Source organism: Neovison vison, chromosome 11 (assembly GCF_020171115.1).
Source record: "Neovison vison isolate M4711 chromosome 11, ASM_NN_V1, whole genome shotgun sequence".
Taxonomy (NCBI): domain Eukaryota; kingdom Metazoa; phylum Chordata; class Mammalia; order Carnivora; family Mustelidae; genus Neogale; species Neogale vison.
In genome coordinates, this window is record NC_058101.1 from 52,894,825 (window position 1) to 52,914,539 (window position 19,715).

General features: G+C 36.6%; 1 pseudogene; it reads right to left on the reverse strand.

The window, feature by feature from the left end:
- LOC122890221 overlaps window positions 1–19,715 on the reverse strand; it is a 58,037-nt pseudogene that overhangs the window by 23,964 nt on the left and 14,358 nt on the right.

Genomic DNA, 19,715 nt, shown 5'->3' on the forward strand with positions numbered 1-19,715 from the left:
AATAAATTGATTTTTGGTTTAAGTTAATCAGAGTCTTTAACATTTTAGATTATCATTTAGCAAATATTCTCTTTCCTTTCCCTTCCACTATGGATACAATTTTATTTCCTCATTCTATTGATACCGAGCTTGGCTGTGTGGCTTGCTTTGGTTAAGGGAACCAAACCTAAGGCAAGGCCAGCATAGGTCAGCCAATACTCAGCTGATCTATAGATGGATGAACATGGAAAATAATTGTTGTTTTGAGTCACACGTTTGGGGTTGATTTGATAAAATACATAATTGTGGTAATATGTGACTATTACTGTTTGTGTTACTTGCAAATACCTGACTTTACTTTCTTTTGCAAAAATATTGCAGAGGGGTAAAGCACAGCCAAAGCTAGAACACTTACTGCCAAATTCAGCGCCAGCTCCTGCTTTGAGGAGGCCTGTGTCCAAGTCATACTTGCCATGAAACCAAGACACCAGCTCAAATCTAGAAGGTCAGTTTTCCCATACTTTTTATTGAGGAGTAACTGCATATAACACATCTCTCAAGAAGTCTTGTAGTGGCCTGAGAAAAAGTAATAAGAATGTGAGTAATGCCACTCTTAAAGAGTTGTTCACTAAAAGCACATTTAGATCCATCTTCTTAAGTAAAACATGTTACTCTAGTATACCTCTAAAATATTCAACGTGGGAAAAGCAACTATGAGAGATTCTTAAAAAATGTTTTAAAAATGTGTTTATAGAAGCATTCAGAGCCGGTAATCAGATGCTGTTTCCATTACTGCGTGCTTAGTGGACTGATGGTTAAGCTATTTGCAATATTTAGATATTTCTCAGCCTCTAAACTATTAAAATTTCAAACCAAAGCAGTAATTCCTTACTTAAGGAATGAATTGGATGACTTATTAAAGTTATCTATAGATCTGTATAGATGAGAACACTGCTAGAGGGCACATGATTGCCCTAGAAAAAATTTGCAGTTATACCTCACAATATTTGCTCACCAGAGTTGCCAAGGCTATCCCTTATGACTTTTGACAGAGTAGCATTTTTATGGCCTTCCACCAGAATCACCTACTTAACAGTATTCCACTAACACTTCATGCTTATAAACCAAAGGTAAGTGCAGTAACTCTGCATTATTCACTTTTAGGAGCAACTGAAAGCCATGGATAATGCAATTCATTTAATAATTACTTGTGTTTGGATTTAAAGTTCATGTAGTTGAACAAACATATTAGGAATGGATGTGGATAGGGGCTCTCCAGCCTGCTCTTTCAGTTCATGTGTATCAAAAGTGGAAATGGGAGAACTAAGGTGGTTCTGAGTAACCAGAGATGATTCCATAAATGTTTACTAACTTATGATTCCATATTTCTGGACTTCTATGTTTACTAGATCTGAAGACTCAAATTGCATAATTCGATGTGATATTCTCAAAGAAAGCTGATCATCACTGGGCCTCAGAGATGGGTTCAGAGTGGGCTTCAAATGGTTCTTTGTGTTTAGTGGATCCACTGCTGGCTCACTGCTGGCTACTTTAAAAAATGTTTGCTGTAGCGGCACGTGGATAGCTCAGTTGGTTATACAACTATCTTTGGCTCAGGTCGTGATCCCAAAGTCCTGGGATTGAGCCTCACATCAGGGTCCTTGCTCAGTGGGGAGTCTGCTTCTCCCTCTCCCTCAGCCTGCCACTCCCCCCGCTTATGCTCTCTCTGTCAAATAAATAAAAATAAAATCTCAAAAAAAAATTTTGCCATGACTGTTCTCATTTTAAATTAATTAAGTAACTAATTTTTTAGAGAGAGAGAGAATACGTGCATGTTTGCATGAGAGTGGGGGATTCACAGAGGGAGAGGGAGAGGGAGAATCTTAAGCACGCTCCATGCCTTACACACAGTTCTAGGCAGGACTTGATCCCACTACCCTCAGATCATGACCTGAGCAGAAACCAAGAGTTGGAACTGGGATGCCCAACTGACTGAGCCACCCAAGTGTCCCTCTCCGTGTTTTAATGATTACAACACTCTTAAGTCGGACTGAATGAATTTCCTACTGCTATAACAATTTTAAGCAGTTGCTTTAAAAAGCACAACTTGGGGTGCCTGGGTGGCTCAGTGGTTTAAAGTCTCTGTCTTCAGCTCAGGTCATGATCCCAAGTTCCTGGGATCAAGCCCCACATTGAGTTCTCTGGTCAGCAAGGAGACTGTTTCCAGCCCCCCAACCCCCCACCCGTGCCTGCCTCTCTGCCTACTCGTGATCTCTGTCTGTCAAAAAATAAATTAAATCTTTAAAAAACAAACAAACAAACAAACAAACAAAAACACAACTTATGGTATAGTTTTATAGGTCAGAAGTCCTAAACCAACTTGCAGGCAGAAAAACATTCCTGCTGGAGGCTCTAGGAGAATATTTTATTGACTTTCCCAACTTCCAGAGGCCAGTGCAGCATGCATTGGCTTATAGTTTCTTCCTCCATCTTCAAAGCTAATGATGTAACATCTTCAAATCTCCTACTGTCGTATCTCTTTCTCTAACTTAAAATACACTACAAATTTGAAAATTACCTGGTGTTTTTATTATGATTTATCTTGAAATAAGTTACAAGTTTTTGAATAGTATTCAGTGTGAGCTAGCATATTACCAAGAAAAAGGAATTTATAGATTAAGTATATAGCTTCACTAATGAAGGAAACATAAATGAATTACATTTAAATATCAGTGCCTATGGTTCTAACGGTTTAGTTAATGCAAAAGTTTAATTCCCAAACATACACATATGTGTTGCCACAGACTGTAGAATTGGCTAAATATTTGCAACAGAACTAAAACTTATACAGCCAAACAAATACAAACCTTTGCAAGAGTAGCAGCAGAGGAAACCACCACCTATCAGTCAACACAGATGCCCTGCTAATAACGTATCTTTTATGAATTGTTCAGAAATATTCTGATCATCTGGGGTGCCTGGGTGTCTTATTCAGTTGAGCATCCAACTCTTGATTTCAACTCAGGTCATGATCTCAGGGTCCCAGGGATCCAGCCCTGAGATGGGCTCCCCGCTCAGTGGGGAGTCTGCCTTAGGTTCTTTCCCTCTGCCTCTACCCCCAACCCCAGTTCATGCTTTCTCTCTCTCCCAAATAAATAAATAAATCTTTAAAAACTACTTTTTGTGTTTATATGCAGTGGAAGCTCAGAAACTTTCTCAAGTATTTCCTAAAAGCCAGATTTCTTAGTATAATATTATATTAGAGTATTTCAGAAAATTCTTTAAAATGAGATAATTCTAATATAAAAAATAATGACATTTAATAACTCAGTAGGTTATTATTAAGTAGGCCTTAGTTGTATACTCATTAGGACAGTTCTGAAATGTGAGCCATTCACATACTGGAATCTCAGAAATCATTTGCCTTTCTGAGAACAGACTCAACCCACCATGGGGATTCCTGTGCTTTCTAACATTGCCATTTTTGGAATCATTACTTCCAATGCCACCCTTGTGTTCTCTTGGAATTCCCTTCCTGTCTTCATCAAACACTTCATTTGGCTAATTCCTTCTCATCCATAAGAAATCACCTGGAGCATTGTTAAGTGCTTACTTCTGCAGGATCCCTGAGCTCTCTATTCATTCACCTTTGTTGGTATGGACAACATTGTGAGTTCCTAGAGGAAGGGAACTTGTGCTATTCATCTCTGTAACCTCTCACAGTGTCTCTCGCAGTACCTTAAACAAGGTAGAAGGATTTTTGTTTGTTTGTTTGTTTGTTTGTTTTTTGCAGATTTTATTTATTTGACAGAGAGAGAGACAGAGATCACAAGTAGGCAGAGAGGCAGGCAGAGAGAGGGGGGGATGCAGGCTCCCCGCCAAGCAGAGAACCTGATGCGGGGCTTGATCCCAGGACCCTAAGATCATGACCTGAGCCAAAGGCAGAAGCTTAACCCACTGAGCCACCCAGGTGCCCCAACAAGGTAGAAGTTTAACAACCATTTAAAGAAAGAAAAGCATTAAGGAAGAATTAAATAACATTGATAGCTAACATTGATAGACCTATTACTGAAGGCCAAGCACTCTTCCAATTGTTTTACGTACATTTTGCAATGAAAATAGAAGCGCAGTTTATCTTTACAGCAATATAATGAGGTGAATTGTATTTTAAGGATGAGGACACTGAGGCACAGAGAGGTTAGGTAGTTTGCTCAAGGCCATTTAGAGGTGGGAATAAAAGAAGGCAAAAACAAGAGAGGAAGGGAGGGAGGTCTCAGCAATCCTTTCACTCCACTGGAACCTACACAATGTGCTTTACAATGATGCTAAGAGCTCGTCATTGTTCCTCGCTTCCTCATTCCCTACATCGAGTTCAGGGCCATCATTTTGATCATTCACTCACAACTTCTTCATGTGACCTACTTCTTAGCGAGGTCCAATATTGATTAAATCCAATTCTTTGCCTGCTCTTCATCTGTATCTATCTGTAGCTAGAGAGGAAAGGGAACATAGCTGGGGAGAAAGACAATTATGTTCACTGGAGCATCACTTCAGAACCAGGACCACTAACCTTAAGTGACTCTACTGTATGTCCTCATTCCAGACTCTTCCTCTTCTAGTTGATTGTTTTATAGCTTTGCTCTCCCTTCAGCCCCCTGTTCTATGTTCTCCCCACCTTTAACTCTAATGTGATGATCTTGTTCCACTTATAATGAACAAGAGAACGGCAATCAGAAAGAACTACAACAAAACCTCAAATCACATCTACCCAACTTCCTGCTGTAGCTGCATAGTCTGTCTTTTTTTTTTTTTTTTTTTTTTTTTTTTTTTAATAGGAAGACCGACAGAGAGAGAGAGAATCCCAAGCAGGCTCCATGTCCACCGAGGAAACTGACATGGAGCTTGATCTCATAGACCCTGAGAACATGACCTGCATTGAAATCAAGATTCAGATATTTAACTGACTGAGCCACCTAGGTTCCTCTTGCTTTTTATCACAGAACAGCTACTTGTAAGTTAGGCCAATCTTTCCATGTATACTCCACATGCCTTCTCTTCTCACCCACTCAGGAATTTAGCTCCAGTAATCGCTCTCTATTTGCAGCATTACCAGTGTTTTCCCTTTTATCTGGATTATTGCCACCAGCATATAAACATGTTTAATTTCCTTCATCTAAATAAATAAAAACAAACTAAAAAACCTGTTTGACCTCTCATCGTCTTCCAGCTGTTTCCCTTTAAAGCAAAGCTCCTTGAAAGATTGTTCTATGCTGGCCGTCTTTAATTCCTCTGCTATTTTCTCTTGAACATATTTCAGTAAGATTTTTCTCCCCACAACTCTGTGGAAAAAACTAATGTCAAGGTCACCTATGATTACTAGGTGCTAAGTCCAGTGATGAATTTGCAGTCCTCATCTTAGCTAAATTCTCAGTAGTCTTGTTGGCCAGAGATGATCATGTCTTCCTCATAGAAATATTTCCTATGCATTGCTCCCAGCTTCTTTCTATTCCATTGTCATCTCAGCCTCATGATCCTTTGCTTATACTTGCTTGTACCCTTGGTCTCTAAATCTGTGGTCTTTAGACTCTTTCTTCTTGTACCTCTCTAGCTAGTTTTTAAAGTTGACATCAAAATATTTTATCTTCAGATTAAATAGTTGAAGAAAGAGATAAGTGACAACATATCGTAAACATGGTCATTTCACAGAAAACTATGACATCACACTTATAAATATATCCAGTGAAATCTTAACACTCTGGCAGTCTGGGACATATCTTTATTTCTTTTAAAGCACATGAACATGTAGTATATCTTGAAATCTGAGATTGTGATGCCTCCAGCTTTGTTTTTCCTTTTCAAAATTGTTTTGGTTATTCAGGATCTTTTGTGGTGCCATACACACTTTAGGAATTTTTGTTCTAGTTCTGTGAAAATGTTCATATTTTGATGGGGATTTCCTTAAATCTGTAGATTGCTTTGTGTTATGTGGACATTTTAACAATATTCATTCTTCCAATATATCAGTATAGGCTATCTTTCCATGTGTTTGTGCTATCTTCAATTTCTTTCCTCAGTGTTTTAAAGTTTTCAGAGTACAGATCTTTTATCTCCTTGGTTAAGTTTATTCCTAGGTATTTTATTATGTTTGGTCGCAATTGTAAATGAAATTGTTTCCTTCCTTCCTTCATTTCTCTCTTTCTCTCCTATTTCTTTCTTTCTTTCTTTCTCTCTCTCTCTCTCTATTACTTTTTAAGGTTCCAACTAGCGTTTTGTTATTTTCTCAATTTCTCTTTCTGATACTTCATTATTAAGTGTATAGAAATGCAACACATTTCTGTACATTAACTTTATATCTTGCCACTTTACTGAGTTCATTTTTCTAGCAGTTTTTTAGTGGAGTCTTTAGGATTTTCTGTGTATACTATCATGTCATTGGCAAATAGTGAAAACTTTACTTGTTTCTTACCAATTTGGATACTTTTTATTTTTTCCAAGTATCCCAAGATATACTGCAAAGCTGCAGTAATCAAAACAGTATGATACTGACACAAAAACAGACACATCGATCAATAAAACAGAATAGAGAGTCCAGGTTTAGACCCACATTTTTGTGGTCAATTAATCCACAATGAAGAAGGCAAGAATATATTATAGGAAAAAGATTGTATCTTCAACAAGTGATTTTGGGAAACCTGGACAGCTACATGTGAAAGAAGGAATCTGGACCACTTTCTTGTACCATACATGAACATAAATTCAATATGGATTAAAGACCTAAATGTGTGACCTGAAACCTAAAATTCCTAAAAGAAAAAATAGGCAGCAGGTTCTTTGACATCAACTGTAGAAACACTTTTTTGGACATGGTTCATCTGACAAAGGAAGCAAAAACAAAATTAAACTATTGAGATGACACCAAAATAAAAAGCTCCTGCACAGTGAAAGAAACCATCTACAAAGCAATAAGAAAACATACTGGATGGGAGAAGATATTTGCAAATTATATATCCAATAAGGAATTTATAATCAAAATATGTAAAGAACTTATAAACTCAACACTAAAAAACCCAAATAATCCAATTAAAAATGGACAAAGGACCTAAGTAGACATTTTCCCAAAGAAGACATAGAGATGGCCAACAAACATGTGAAAAGATGCTCAACATCACTAGTCATTAGGGAAACGCAAATGAAAATCATAATGAGATATCATTTTACACCTGTCAGAATGGCTAAACTAAAAAAGATAAATAACAAGTGTGGGCAAAGATATGGAGGAAAACGAACTCTTGTACACTGTTGTTGGGAATGCTACCAGTGCAATCACTGTGGAAAATAGTATGGGGTTTCTTCAAAACACTAAAAATAGAGTTATCATATGACCCAGTAATTCCACCACTGGGTATTTATCTAAAGAAAGCAGAAACACTGTTTCAAAAGGATATATTCATCCCGTGTTTATTGCAGTGTTATTCACAATAACCAAGTTATGGAAGCAACCCAAGTATCTTTCAATAGATGAATGGATAAAGAAGATATGATGTATATTTCCAGCCCAGACATCTCCCTCAACTCCAGATGAACATAAGCAACTTGATATTTGCTTGATATGTAATTATATATACATTTAATTGCTCAGGTATAAAAAGAAAGGAAAGTTAGTCCTTTGCAACAACCTGGATGGGCCTATAGTGTATAATGTTAAATGAAATAAGGCAGTCAAAGAAAAACAAATACCCTGTGATTTCACTCATACAGGAAATTTACAAAACAAAACAAATGAACAACAACAACAAAAAAGACAAAAAGACAGACTCTTAAATACAGAAGAAAAAACTAGGTGGATGGGGGGAAGGGATAGAAAATAAAGGGAATCAAGAGTACATTTATCTTGATGAGTACTGAGAAATGTATAGAATTCTTAAATCATTATATTGTACACCAGATACTAATATAACACTGCATGTTAGTTATACTTCAAAAATTTTATTTTTTTTTAAAGTACATGAACACAATTTTCTTTAGCGGTAGGAAATTGTAAACCATCCTTTTTTTCTTAGACTATTATTTCCATTGCATTCCATCATGGAATTTTATTCTAGTATAATTTTAAACCATTAAAGTGAAATACACCTGAAGAAAATTTCACAAAAATAAAACATGTACAGCTGCATAACTTTTCACAATGCAGACTCAGGAAACCCCTATTCAGGAGACAAAATAGAACATTTGCAGCAACATATGAACCTCCACTTTCCCAGTTATAACTTTTTCTTCCCACTCCAATATCATCACTTGAATTTCTTTATGATTTGTACAGAGCTTCCTTTTTTTTTCAGAGCGTCCTTTTTAATGAGTTTGTGTATCTATCAGTGAATATTATGTATTATTACTCAGCTACTTTATGTCCTTTCCTTTTCTTCATCGCTGTATGTGTACTCTCTGAGTAACCTCGTTCACAAAGATGGAGATAGAGAGGTTTCCTTATAAAAATGTCACTTGATAATGAGGGTGGATAAAGTAAAAAAAAAAAAAGTCACTTGATTCTTTGATCACCTTTCAAACTATGTGCTCCCAAATTAAATAATCAATCATCACAAATTAACCTTTACTTTAGGTGATAACTATATAAGAGTCTCCTTCAACTTTGTAGCAATAGAAGAATTAGAAACCACCTGATATGCATAAAAACTTGTTCTTGGTCATTAGAGTCCAGTTAGACACTAATTTCAAATTTCCCCTTGTTTGAAGTTCAAAGGTATCAACACTTGGGGCAACGGAACCTAGGATTTCATGACGTGTGAGAAGGATATCGTTTGTAAAGTGCACAGGAGTGAAGTTATTTTGAAAGAAGAGATGGAAAATGAGAACACATAGCATGGTCAACTGAAAAGTGTCAAGTTAAGCAATTCTAGTCACAATTATATATATCAAGTGGAGGACATAGACATTGAAAACTATCTCCAGCTTGAATACTCCTTAGAAAATCTTATGTATATTCCCAGGATACATGTAATCCAGTTAGAAATCCTTTTTACACAGTAGAGTCTCCAGGGCTTTGCCCTTGGATCATTTCCCTATCTTATTATACTCATTTATCCAATCTCATGACGCTATTTTATATCACACACACACACACGCACACACACAAACTGAGGTCTCCCAAATCTACATCTGCAGACCAGACATCTCCTTTAATTCCAGATGGATATATGCAACTTGACATTTGATATCTCTATCTGGATGTTTAATGGATATCTCAATATAGATACTCCCATAACTGAAACACTGATGCCCACCCCCACCCCAAACCCTTCTTTCCTTTAGTCTTCCCTCTCTCAGTAAGTAGAAAATCTTTCATTCAAATTACTGAGGCTAAATTTTTTTTTTTTCTGTCACTAGAACATACCAGGTATACCCCTGCTTCTGAGTCTTGTATTTGATTCCTGTGTATAGACCCTTCTTCCCCCAGAGACCTGAATGCCCTATTCCTTCACTTCTTTTTAGTCTTGGCTCAAATACCACATTTATGATGCTTTCTCTATTTTCCATATAGAAAACATATTTTTACCTACATACTGTACACTCTTTCATTCTTGGCTTTATTTTTCTCTAGGGCACTTTTCATCTGACATTCTATAAATTTACTTACTTGTTTTTAGTATATTTCTTCCCACTGGAATGTAAGCTTCATGAAAGTTGGCTTCTGATTTGTTCATTTTATTCTATATTCTCAGTACCTAGAAAAGTGACTTGGATATTGTAACCACTTAGTAAATAATTACTAAATTGAAGAAAAAAACAAGTTAATCATTGGATACAAGTCAACAAAATAATGCAAAATCTCCACAACAAGCTTATGAGATGCTTGATGGTTAAGCTAATCATGATGCTGATGAAAAGGATATGAGTAGTAAAACAGAAAGGAGATGTACATTATAAGAACTATCTGTCAAAAAGAAAGACTGATATATAGCAGCTTAGAAAGAAATGAACATCAAATCCATCTGAGTTACTACTGACTGAGAAAAATGTAAATATTCATGGAACAGTGATAGGAGGGTTCATAGTACTTCCTGGAGAATACTGAATCTGCAAGAGTGAAGGTGTAAGATCTTACACAGAGACTTTAAGGACACTCATCATTTCCTAGTGACATCTCATATTTGAGCAATCAAGTCAGGAAAGGGTTTTAACTGGTTATGTTGTAGAAAAGTAAATGCCTCTCTATTTTTTTTTCAAATTTCATAATCAATTCTGGTTTGCTGAATATGAGCAATGATACTAAGAATTGTAGGAAAAAACAGAGTGTCAAAGATGGAATATCTATCCTTCAATGTGAAAAAGAGCCGGCATCATTAATTTCTTCTGAATGTGGAAATTAGACTTTCTGAACTTTTAGAGTAAAAGCTCTTCAGAGAAATTACCTTATTGCATTGCAAACTTTCACTTCATTCTTCATGTCAACTAAGTTGGCATTTGAATATTTGATCAGTAAGAGAAATTGGCATATTTTGGAATCAAACACTTTCTTCTATTTGTGTAGAATCTTGTGCCGAGTTTGAAGCACTGGAATTTTTCTTTGTACATGTTTGGATCATTTTGACAACTTTCTTTTATGTAATTTCAGTGGTGCATGACGGGCTTTGACTTAATAAAGGCTGAGCTCTTCTCCCATCAGGTTACAGCCATAGAATCAATGTATAAATTGTGATTCGCTCCCATAAGTGGGGTTGGATTGCATAATTTTACAAAGATTTCCCTAGAAAATCACGCATGCTTTACTGCATAATCAATTGCTGTGAAATTTGCTGAGAAAATCCCTCTCTCCAGGCTGCCTGGTACTGTATATCTGAGTTTTGATGGTGCTCTGTGCCCCTAATCATGCAAGTGGTTCGTAACACATTCATCATGCTACCATGTACATGAGAGGTCAACAAGCAGCTTCACCTCCTTAAAACTGATTGGCACGGTGCTTGGTATATAATGGATCCTCAAAACATATTGGGTCACTTTCTGTAAATGTGGGAGCTAGAAATTTTATAATATTTTCAGAAAATAAAATTTCCTAATTCTTTAAGGTCAGAATTTCATACTTAGTGCAGACACATAGAGGAGATAATTTTACATGGACCAAGCCAATCCTATGTATTAGGAGAGAATTTTTGTAGTACCAAAACGACCATTGAAGACATTGTTGTGTAACCTTTCTCAAAGTTTACTGCTAAAAATTTACTTTCCAAAATGTGTTCCCATCTCTATTTAAAGTTAGGTGTTATAAGGGTTTAGCTTAGAAAAATGTATACTTTTCTCCTTCACATGAAGATTTTCTTTAGAAAATAGCATTATAAATAAAGTTAGATGTAAATAATATTTTCTTAAAATGTGCTTACAAATTTGGTAAATTATGTTTAATTTTAACTTAGAGAAAACTTACATAGCATTCATTAAATTGATTGGCTCTTTTGTAAAAGATTGCTTATCTTGATTATGAAAATATTTAGTAAACAGTTATTCCACTTGTCATTAAACAAATAAATCACTGTCACTACTGGCTGGCCAAACAAGAGAAATAGTGCATTTGTTTGTTGCCTTTTGCAGTTAGGATCCTTGTTACTTTTCAGGGCTTCCCTAAAAATCTTTGTTTTCTCTTTCCACATGGTCCAACTTGCAATCAACATGGCCTATTTCAACAAATATGATGAAAATCCATGTAGCCTTTGTATATGTGTGTACAGCATCAGTACCAAATAGAAAACAAGACAAAAGCCTTTTTCATTTGTGTAACTATCTATCTTTACTTTAAAATATTTTTTGATTAATTGCGTGGTGAAAAAACTAATATACTGAGATATTCATTGGATTGAATTCTCCTGGAAAAAAGATGCTTTTTGACATTAAGCATCAAATTCTCGACCTGGCAATATAACAAATGAAACAGTCAGTCTAAAATCTCCTCCAACTACAAAACACAGAACAATACAATGTTTCAAGATGAAGCACTGAAAGATGCATTGATGATCTGTCAAGAAAGGAATGGGAAGTCTGAGGAGGGAGGAGAGATCCAAAGTGAAAAACAAAAACAAACCAAAATCTGAGCATTAATCCAGAGCCTTGAGCTCTGAAGCAGGCAGGGGTTCTAAAAGCTCATTAAAGGAGCTATTTTGTGAGTGTGGAGGATTGGGGGGTGGAGGAAAGGGGTGACTGGAGAATACTCTTCAAAGATGAAGACTCTGATATGGCTCTGGGTTAGAAGATAGTATGACTTTGGCCCTGAGATTTTCCTGCATGACATCCTTCTAACTATAAGGGACCCTTAAAAATAAGGGACCATATTTTCACTACCTGAAATGAGACTTAAATGTAAAGAGCTTTGGGTTTCATTCATGGTGCCATACACCTCCAATTCTATAGTCAAGTAATTATGGCATAAAATATTCCCCAAACATGAATTTATGACATAACACGAACACATATCACATAGGAAACAAGGCACCATGAATAAGAATCAGCAGAGACAACAAAAGACACGATCGGATTTAGGGAAATCTAAGTTGTTAGAATTGTTATGTACAGAATAATTCATCAGATGTGTTAATCAGATGTGTTAAAAAATCTTCTGGCCAAGCTGAAGTTAAGATAAATATGAAAACATTATTCAGAGAGGGACAGGAGGGCAAAAAGAACTACTAAAAAGATCTCGAGAGATTTGAAATACAGAGCTACAGCTTCTAACAAAAGTCTCATCAGATTTTCAGAAGATGAAAATAAACAGAATAGTAATAAAAATAAAAATTATTATTACTATAAATAAGATGTGTACATTTATAATGGCTCAGGGAGTATTCCAACTCTATCAAGTAGGTATTATTATTATTATCTATTTTACAGATATGGAAACAGAGGCAGGAATTGATTGAGCAACTTCCCCAAGATTCCATAGCTGGTGTGTGGCAGAGTGAAGACTTGAATCTAGACAGTCTAATAGCAGTGCTTTAAATAATTAACGTTTAAATGTTAATAACTACAAATTTTCTAAAAAACTGACAAAAACAAAGAACATGAACCTTCACATTTGGAAAATACACCGAACTCAAGAAAGAGAAACAAAAATATATCCCTACCTAAACAATATCAGTGAAACTACTAGACACCAAAGAAAGAAATACAGAAATCTGACAGAAGAGTATGAAGAAAAATACATCTAAATATTGAGGAAAACAACTGTTTACCTAGACTTATATAGCCTACAAAATAATGTTTCAAAAGCAAGAGCAAAAAACAGACATTTTTCAAACAAATAAAACTGAATTACTAAAAGAAATGGAGATGTTTCAGGAGGAAGTAAAATATTTTTAAAGAAGAGTTATGATTAAAGAAAAAGTTGGAGAGAGACAGCTGGGTGGCTCAGTTGACTGGGCATCCAACTCTTGATTTTCAGCTCAGGTCATGACCTCAGGGTCATGGGATCCAAGACTGTGGGTTCCACACTGAGTGGGGAGTCTGCTTGAGATTCTCTCCTCTTTCCGCCTCTCCCTCTGCTCAAGTGTTCTCTCTCTCTCAAATAATAAATAAATAAAATCTTTTAAAAAATATTTTATTTATGGGGCACGTGGGTGGCTCAGTGGGTTAGGGCCTCTGCCTTCGGCTCAGTATCCCCGGGGTCCTGGGATCGAGCCCCTGCCTCTCTGCTCAGTGGGGATCCTGCTTTCCCCCCTCTCTCTGCCTGCCTCTCTACCTACTTGTGATATCTGTCTGTCAAATAAATAAATAAAATCTTTAAGAAAATGTATTTCATTTATTTATTTGTCGGAAAGAGCACAGCAGAGGGAGCAGCAGAGACAGAGAGAAGCAGGCTACCTCCTGAGCAAGGGCTCTGATGTGGGACTTAGTATGAGGACCTAGGATCATAACCCAAGCTAAAAGTAGACGCTTAACCAACTGAGCCACATAGGCACCCAATAATTAAATAAGTCTTTAAAAAATTTGGTAAACAAAAGAAATTATAAGCATGTTATAATAATGTCTATGTTTAGGGGATTAGAAGAAAATCAGGATGGGAAGTTTGTATGCATGGAAGTGTGTGTATGTGTGTTTGTGTGAGAAAGAGAGAGAGAGAGAGAGAGATTGGAGTGTGGATGTTCTAATTCCTTTGAACTGTTCAGGAAAAAAGATAAATATATTGATTTACTTTAATCTTTATTAAGTGAAATATAAAATTAAAAAAAATTAAGAACCATTTAAAGAAGAGAAATGGTGTATATAATTTCTAAACCACAACAGGAGAAAAGATGGGAAGAGGAAAAACAATTATAAGTGCAAAAGAAAAGAAAGGAAAAGAGCAAAAAGGAATACAGTGAACAAAGAGCAAAGCAGAAACTAAGATGATAAAAATAAATCCACGTTTATCAGTAATGGTAAATAGTAAATAGTAAAATAGTAAGAGACAAAGATCACTCTTGCCAGAGGTGGAGCAATTTAATGAAACTTTCAACAAAGTTACAATTTAACTTCATTGGCCTTCTTCAATGCATCTTCAACAATATGCTGTTTACAATATACACCTTTAACCATAGGTGTAGGAATACCTATAAGAGAAACAGTACAGAATGATACATTAGACAAATTTTTAAAAAAGATTTATTTATTATCTTTTTCAGTGTTCCAAAAGTCATTGTTTATGCACCACACCCAGTGCTCCATGCAATATGTACCGTGTGTAATATCCACTACCGGGCTCACTGCCTCCCCCTCAAAACCCTCAGTTTGTTTCTCTTGGTCCACAGTCTCTCATGGTTTGTCTCCCCCTCTGATTTCCCCCAACTCACTTCTCATCTCCATCTCCCAGTGTCTCCCATGTTATTTGAGAGGGAGAGAATGAGAGAGATACAGAGAGAGCGCCCAAGAAGTTCAGAGGGAGAAGCAGACTCCCTGCCAAGCAGGGAGCCCCATATGGGATTCGATTCCAGGACTCCAGGATCATGACCTAAGCCAAAGGCTGTGGATTAACCAACTGAGCCACCTAGGTGCCCACATTAGACAAATATTAGTTAGATAAAGCTGGGTGCGGCTAGACGATGATTAAAGTATCAAGCAGAAAGATAAAATAGTTCTAAACTGATATTTTCCATTATGCTTCCAAGTTGGTTTTCAAGAATTCTGTTAAAATTTCCATTTGTATTTTCTCAACCTATCATCTTTCAAACATTATTCCTAGTATTTTTTTCTTTGGTTCTCTTGATATCTTAAGATAATTGCATCATGAGTAAATTATTATCTGCATGCCCTATCTATTCCAATCCTTCACCTGAAACAAAATAAAACAAAACAAAACAAAACAATAACTAAGCTACCAAAATGATGACTAAAGAACCTCCTTCTTTTATAGAAGTGTTCTTTTGGAGAGAATAGGCATTCTGATCTTTTCTTCTTTCACGGAAATAATCATAGTATTTATCATTAAGTGTGCCACTGCCTATAATTTTAAGATAGCCTATTATGTTTAGTAAGCATTTGTTTTACTAAGAAATTATATTGATTGTTGTCACGTATTGAAATGATTAAATATTTTTTTGACTTGCTAATTTGGTATCTCTCTATCTACCTACCATATATGCTTCTATATATAACTCCTAATACTGATTATCTTTGCAATCTTAACATAAAGCATGTCATTCATGGCACATTATTCTCTTTGTATACTGATTTATACAATTTGCTAGGTTTTTGTTTAGGGGTTTTGCATCTATACTAAGAAATAAAAATTATATATATATATATGGTATAGTTCTATACTTTGTTTTGTTGTATTATTTTTGTTTGCATTTGAAAATTTTGTCCTACATTTTTCAGGTTAGGTTTTCGTGTTTGAATAGCTTTGTAGACAGATGTGGAGAACTTCCTTATCTAAGCTCTGAAACTTTAAATATTGAAGGAAAAATGTTTTGAAAAAGTCATTGAGAAACCAACTGGCCCTAGATATATAATTAAAATTTTTGTTTTGTTTTTACATTTACAGCTCTTTAAATCTCCTTAACGTGCAATAGGCCCATTAATTGTAAACCCAATATCCCTTTCTTCTCTCACAACCACCCTTTCACTTTTATAAAGAGGATTCTATTTGTTCAAGGTTCTTAGATGTTCAGTTTAAAAACAAAAATTTTGGGCTCCCATTTCAGCTACGTGTAGCTGTATGTTGATGATATGTAAGTGAAGGGGTAGAGCTTTCTGGAAGTATATTATTTTTATAATAAAAAAAAAATTGAGGCACCTGGGTGGCTCAGTGGGTTAAACCTCTGCCTTCAGCTCAGGTCATGATCTCAGGGTCCTGGGATCGAGCCCCGTATTGGGCTCTCTGCTTAGCAGGAAGCCTGCTCCCTCCCCTCTCTCTCTGCCTACTTGTGATCCCTGTCAAATAAATAAATAAAATCTTTTAAAAAATTATGGATGCCTGGGTGGCTCACTCAGTTAAGCGTCTGCCTTCAGCTGCCTTCAGGTCATGATCCCAGAGTTCTGGGATTGGGTCCCAGGTCAGGCTCCCTGCTCAGCGGGGAGTCTGCTTCTCTACCTCTCCCGTGGCTGGTGTTTTTTCTTTCTCTCTCTCTTTCTCTCTGTTTCTCTCTCTCTCTCAAATGAATAAGTAAAATCTTTTTAAAACAGTTACTTGACAACTGTTTTTTGTCCTTCTCTATCTCCCTGGCCTAGAATACAGGCAAAGCGCTGGCACCGAAAAAGCCATTTTGTTAAAATGTGGATAAAAAACACCCACAAAAATGAGGAAAGAAACATACATCTGAATTTTATTGACCATCCCAAGATCTTTTATAGTGTGAGAAATATTAAACCCTGTTAGTTTAAGCAGATGGTACTTGGATTTCTGATACATACAACTGAATGCAATCCCAGATGATATAAGTCATTAATTTACACAGGGTTTCTATCCCTCTTGGAGTCAGTTTTAGCAACATATTTTTCAGGAAGTTGTACCTTTCAGATACATTTTATAAATTTAAATATGGGGTTATTTTTCCAAATACTTTTATTCCTTCACTTTCCTTAAAACCTGTGGTTAAGCCTATTTTTTAATGTCCAATTTCTTTCTATTTGTGCTCTTATTTTTCTTTCTGTGCTTCTATCTAGTTGTGTGACTCTTTTACTTTCAAGGAAATTTCCCATTTATTTACATTTTTAGTCTCTTCATGCTTTCTAATTTAAAATTGTTTTTTCCCATATCTTTGTCATAATTTCGAGTTGAGTTCTTAGTTCGCTTTATTTAATCTTAGGAATAGAGTGTAAAAATTTAGGCTAACAGAGTTTCCTGTAGATGCAGTTTTTTCTAATTCTCATTCCTATTTCTTATCCTCATTAATCTTCTGAAGATTTCATAACTATAATTTTGAATACTTTTTTAATTATGTTCTAGTTTTATAGGATGTTTTTGCCATTGCTGTTGTTGTCTACAATTTTGTGATTATTTTCACATTTTATTGCCTAAAGCCCAGAGACTAGAAATAATTCAATTTCTTGTAGAGACTTATGATTTTTTGGGGGGGGGCATAATTTTTTTTCTTTTGAAAATACAGTACAGTTGATGCACAATATTACTATAGTTTCAGGTATAAAATATATTTATTTGACTGTACTCATATGTTTTATTGATTCTATGTGCTTGAAAAAAGATGTCTTTATTTTGAAGGTTATATAATTAACTTACATGGTATGAATCAATCTTGTTAATATATTAATTAGATGCTTTTTACCTCTTCCCTCCCACTTATCTACGAGTTAAGATCTACTACTAGGTTACTATCAATTTCTCCTGGAATTTCTAATTTTGTTTTATACATGTATCAAAATAATCCCAGTGTTCCAGAAGCCAAACTTATTTTTTTACAACTGGGTGAAGCATCTACTTCTGTCATGCTGGTGAGAATTAAATTTTGATCAATCTAGGATACTTTATCTCCTCTTTCTATCATGCTGAAGCTAAATCCAGGTTACACACCTTATAGGACAAAATCACGTCCCTTCCTTCGGTGGAAGGAAGAGGGGTTGGCTTCCTAGCATCTCTCTCCCATCCATGCAGACATTTATCAACAGGTCACTTGCTCCTTGGACCACGATGGCTGCTACTAAGAAGACTGGTGTGTCTGTCTGGGTGGTCTTTCACAACTGGACCCTTCTCCATTTCTTCAGCCATATCTGGAGACAAAGATTCGCTAGGTTCCTCTTGCTACTTTGCACCAGGCAATTCTTAAAGAGATGGGTGAAAGCCTGTCTACATAGACATTGATAGCTCGGGGGAGCTAGGGGGGTTGCCTCTCCAGGTTCTAACCAGGGAGCATGGCAAGTCTCCCTTCCCCTGATGCATAGAGCTCTTCTCTGACTACAGCTGAAGGACCCTTTCTCCAGAACTGTCCAAAGGCAGTATTATCATCACAGTGAATGTCACAGCACCTCTACTCCAGCCCAGGCAAAAGGAATTTTTTCTACTTTCAGGAGCAACGAGAAATCTCTCTCGCGTAAGTCCTCTCTGGTTTCCTAAAGACATCAGCTTTTGGACAGCAAGCAAAAAAGAAGCCCTGTTTCCTGTGTTTTAACCTGTTATACCCCATTGTTTTGTTGTTAAAATGCACCTCTAAAAACAGAGTGTGGAGGCCAGGGATTATCGGTTCCAGAGGGGAACTTGCCTCTGTATGTGTTTGTATGTGTGTGTTGGGGGAGGGGGTGTGGTGCAAGCACCTGCATGCTTTCTTGCCATAAATTTGTTGACACTTTCATACGAGTGCCCCAATTTGGGCACTGATTTTCAGTTTTCACGGTGTCTCTGTTATAGGAAAGCATGAAATGAAGCTTGTATTTGTTTTTGTGGTTCTTGCCTTCTGAGTTTGAATGATCCTTGTTGAGAGTCTACAGTATATAGTGCTGGAAGTGAAAAAAACAGGTTAGGAGAAACAAAACACCTCTCCTGCCCATAGATCTCCTCTTTGGCACTATCGCATCTCCCTTGGAATCGTAGTCAGAAGTGGCACAAGTGTTCCAAGCATCTTTTGCGGTGGCTGTTGTGGGGCCTAGCCCAGACTCCTGTTAGGACTCAGACACCTGCACCCCCGTTGGTGGGAGGATTGGTTGTGACAGGCTTCCCGGAGGAATCGCCCAAGGCCAAAAGTGGCTGCATTCCCCATGGTTAAACCTCTCCCTGAACACAGCCCCTACCTAATGTCTGGGCTGTGATTTCTGAAGGACCACTCTACTGTCACATCCCTGCATGCCACAGGTTGACACATTGCTGATGCTGCCTTGGGTTTCAGTTTCTCTTTCTGCCCAGTCCAAAAGTCCTCACCTCCCCACAGGGTTCTCCTGAGTGCAGGGAATTCTCCTTATCAGAATCTGTTTCCTGGAGTGCCTGACCTAAGACACCATCTCTAATAGACTGCTACACCTTTAAAATTCACACTGGCAGTGGTTTAGTTATAATCCTAATGATCTTCAAGACCTAATGAAATATCCCTATATGTGTGAGTTTGCTTAGCAGTATCTTATTCTGTCCTTACCATACTGTGATGTTGCCACTATTATTATTCCCATTTAACAAAAAAAAAAAAGATTTATCTATCTGTCTATATATCTATCTATCATCTGTTTAAGAGAGAGAGAGAGAGTGAGTAGAGGGAGAGACAGAGGGAGAGGGAGGAGGCTCCCCACTGAGTGGGAGGCTGGATGTGGGACTCAATGTG